Source organism: Epinephelus lanceolatus, chromosome 14 (assembly GCF_041903045.1).
Source record: "Epinephelus lanceolatus isolate andai-2023 chromosome 14, ASM4190304v1, whole genome shotgun sequence".
NCBI classification, from domain to species: domain Eukaryota; kingdom Metazoa; phylum Chordata; class Actinopteri; order Perciformes; family Serranidae; genus Epinephelus; species Epinephelus lanceolatus.
Genome location: NC_135747.1, coordinates 11,185,679 through 11,189,833, shown reverse-complemented (window position 1 = coordinate 11,189,833; position 4,155 = coordinate 11,185,679). Strand labels below are relative to the sequence as shown.

The 4,155-nt window shown below is 40.1% G+C and overlaps 1 long non-coding RNA gene across 1 annotated transcript; it reads left to right on the top strand.

Annotated features, from left to right (window-relative positions):
• Nucleotides 1-1,644: 1,644 nt before the first annotated feature.
• On the top strand, nucleotides 1,645-3,003 carry LOC144466797 (uncharacterized). Its single transcript, XR_013493229.1, has 2 exons — nucleotides 1,645-2,300; nucleotides 2,748-3,003. It is a non-coding gene; the product is annotated as an uncharacterized LOC144466797 (long non-coding RNA).
• The last annotated feature ends 1,152 nt before the right edge of the window (nucleotides 3,004-4,155 follow it).

The window sequence follows — 4,155 nt, the reverse complement described above, 5'->3', positions numbered from 1 at the left end:
TCAAGAAAATCACATTGGCGGTTTGAAAGTTCAATTGTGTTTGAAAGTGCTATCTCATCATGTAGTAAAGGAAGCTGTAGTCATTATTGCAGATTTCTTGTAAGGTTAAGTATATATTTCTTGTTTTATACAGAAAAGGCTTTGTATGATGGTTGTTTTAGTGTATTTTGTAGTGTGTATTCATGCTGATTGATATCAGTGTTCTCTGATATTTGAATACCATTTCAATGTCTTACTGTTCTGCTAGCCTCCACAGTTCTGGGTTGACTGAATCTCCACATGGTGTTTGCACGTCCACTGTCTGGACTGATCTTGCCTCTATCCCATTATGCACACTTGATGAGCCCTACAATGCTCAGACACTTGGCATGTGTGTCTGTTGGCTTTATGTAAGTGAGTCCTTCTCCTCCAACAAGCTAGACCACTTTGTGCCAGCAATGCATTTCATCTGCAATTGAACTAAGACCAGGGGGTAACTGTGTGTGGTTAAGCATGTGACCCACAATAAACCATGGTGCTGACATTGTATCTCACAGAGGCAGACCCTAGTTAGCATAGCACTTGAAGGAACATAACTCTATCCAGTCCCTCTGCACTTTTACAAATCATCTCTTTTATGAGACAGGTAGAATGATGGTAAATTTTAGTGTAACTTCAGCTGCTGTTATCATAGACCCTGTGGAGACTTCTTCATCAGACCGCTTGCTGACATAATCACACTTGGGAGAAGTAAAGATTACATATGCATATTGGACTGATTTATACATCAACATCTTTTAAACATCATCTTTCATCAGATTTTTATCCGTCTTGAATCCTTTGTAGATGAATTTAGATTACACAGACACATGCACTGACTCAGTGTAAATGGGGTCTTTGTACTGATTAGTATACCACTTTGAACAAAGGAAATGTGGGTTGTGGTTTGGTTTTAAAACAAACCACGCGTGGAATGGAGGACACTTTCCAGTGGCCCCTTGTAGGAGCTGAACACTTTCCAATCCATGAAATTGATGTTTGTGTTTACTGGCTCCTGCAACCTTGTGAGCAATGGTGTGTGTTTAAAATACAGTTAACACGTCAAGTCACTAATTGCACATGATAGTGGATAGCAGAGGGAATGTACTGTGCTTAGATTGGATTTTTCATCTCACTGTATCGCATTTCAGTGTTGTTTTGAGAGCTGGCAAATGCAATTTCAAAGTTCAATTCTCTGTGGAAGTATGGTTTATTATTGTCTTTTGTTGCGGCTTCACTGAATAGCTGAATTTAAGAGTGTTTTCTTATTCTTAGAATCAATAGGTGTAGATGATCACAAAAGAGAGAAGTGCTTAAATGCCATCAGTGACATCCCCGTCCCCAATAACCACGCCGCCAGTCATGTCAGTGTGACGTTGAAATCAATATGGACTGATGATGAAAACAAACCTATTAGGAAAGGGAACAGGCTTAAATGACACCAACAACCAAAAAGAAAACTCTCTCAAGTCCAATTAGCTGTCATGTATTCCAATGTGGTCACACAATCAATAGATATAGACGATGAAAAAGTAGTCTAACAGGACATCACTGGTCAGGATAATTGAGGTCACTGAGCTGTCACACATCTCACTGTGACTTTGGAACAAATAAAAATAATTAACAGTTAATTCTCCCATCAGGAAAGTACGAAGGACAAATGGAATAGGGTACACGTGTATGTGCCAACAGCTGAAGCCTGTGTAAAAAAAAAAAAAAAAGTGCTATGCCATGGTGTGTGCTGTTGACCTGCTCCCTCCTGACAGCCGAGACCATAAAACAAACAAAAATCATGGCACAGCCGACAAGTAACATGTCTTTGCTTTGAAGTTCAAATCCTGAAGGTTTTCCTTATTTCAGACTCCAATTTTAACTCTTTTATGCTCACTTTCTCATTTCTAGGTGTCATTGTCTGGGTCTGAGTCATCAGCTGATTCACAATCAACCAACAGCACAGCGTCACACCTTCTCTGTCAGCCTATCATCTTACTGCTCCTATGGTTATGGCCTTGAGCCGTTGGCATTATTTCTCCCCTCTGCTGTGTGCGTTCTACCCTACTGTGTTGCAGCGGAGCATCTCCAGCAGGCGTGCCCTTACAGTCCCTGAGTGGATCCCTGGCAGCTGATTGGTGCAGCTGGTTGGTGCGGGGCTCCGCCAATCAGACAGCGACAGCACGGGGAAAGCATATAAAAGCCCGGCGTGCCCTGCAGACGCTGGCAGACACCTTAGGAGATCAGTTGTGTGTAATAGTGAGCTCTTGACTTGTGTGTGTGAGCCAGGGGTAAGTTTGGACACTGATTTTGGTTACCTGCACTCACTGTTAGGTTCTTGTCATACTGTTTAGCAACACCAAGTTTAGGAGTGCTGATCATTTGTAGGCTATTTCTGTTTTCACCACACACTGGAGTAGTTAGTTAGGATTTTGTTTTAGGCTTATTTGATTTGTGGTCTTTTGTAATCCACTTTAGTCATTAGACAGTTAGCTCCATTTTATCTAAAGGAGTCCTCTTTTTGTTATATTTGTTTATTGATTTGACAGCACCTGGCGGCCCTTTTCTGTTGGTTTTGTTATTAATATCCACTTGTCTTTAAAAATAAATACCACTTTAATTTGCAATCCTTCCATCGGGTTGTGTGTGTTACTTCTCTTTTCCCTCAACGAGCTGGGTTCGTAACATCCTACTTTTAAATATGCTTCTGTCTCTGACGTAGTTCTTTCTTGCTGCAGTCGTGCCCGCCCTCCACCATCCCATCATCACAGAGTCTTTACGGATTCATCAGCTTCACCTGCCTCAGCAGCCTCAGAGTCAGCAGCCACCACCACCACCACCACCAGTGTCTGGGCTTCATGGGAGGATTTATCCTGCTGCCGCTCAGATGTCCCTCATTACAAAATATCTCCTTCTGATGTCCAGATGCCAAAGATTTCTGTTAAATCACCTGTTAATCTGCACACTCATAATCCTTATTAAATATTACCTTTACTTCATTCTTCCGTCTCTCTTGATTAAAATGCATGCATAAACTTTAACATTATTGTAATGTAATCCCATGAATAGAAGCCTTGTTGCTCACTGATAGCACCTCACGCCTGCACCAGAGCTGTCTTAAATGTATTAAATGATAATCAAATCATGATAATAATAAACGATAATTAATAAGCCTCCAGGGGTTGAAAGATAGGCATCACAAACACACGAATTGGTCTAAAAGATAGGCAGTGATTGCACTCAGTTTTGTCAGAAATAATTTGTTTTATATTGACAAACAAAATTTAACTTGCATTAAATCCAACTCAGGGCACCACCCTTCAAAAAGAAAAACATAATAGCCAATTAATTAATTCAGTGTCAGTGATGGAAGTTGCTATTGAGTTGTTGACTTGTGTACATTGACTGTGATGTGTCACGCGCACAAAACATGTAATCAAGTTCTTTATAAATGAAAGCTTAATTAAACTACTAACTATAGACATACACATGAAACATTGTTTTTATAGTCTTCTGTCAAGGGGTGTGGTGTCAGATGGCAAATGGTGTAAAATGTTACCCTTCCCATCAATACATCTTCCCTTCTGTTAAACATTATTTTTAAGAACTAATAGAGTTTATCAACCATATTTGATTCTTCCATTTTAAAAGCTGGGTTCCCTTTACTACTGAAAGATACGAACACCTGATATGATCACTGTGTAAAACCTGATAGAATTATATTAAATGAATTACACAGATTCACAGATCACAATCGTGTTACAACATCTCATATGATATCAGTACATTTGCATGGCTGTCTATTATAATAAATGTAATTTTGCATTGCGAGATCAGTCCCCGTGTTGTCTGTTTCCAGAGATCACAGTTCTGTGTGTGACTTTGCAGGCCACATCCTGGAATGTGGAGGATAGGACCAGTTATCAGATCAGCTTGAGACGCATCCTGTTGTATTTGTCACTGACCCTTCCATTACTACCCTCCATGACTTGGCGATAGAACAAATGCAAACTGAACATTAACCATCAAAAATATTTAATTTTACATTATGTCTACTTGCTGCTCCACATTAAAAGCATTTATCAGGCTAGGCACCGGGGGGCTTTTATTGTAAGGCGCCCACAGGGTGTGCAATGTAATTGTTTG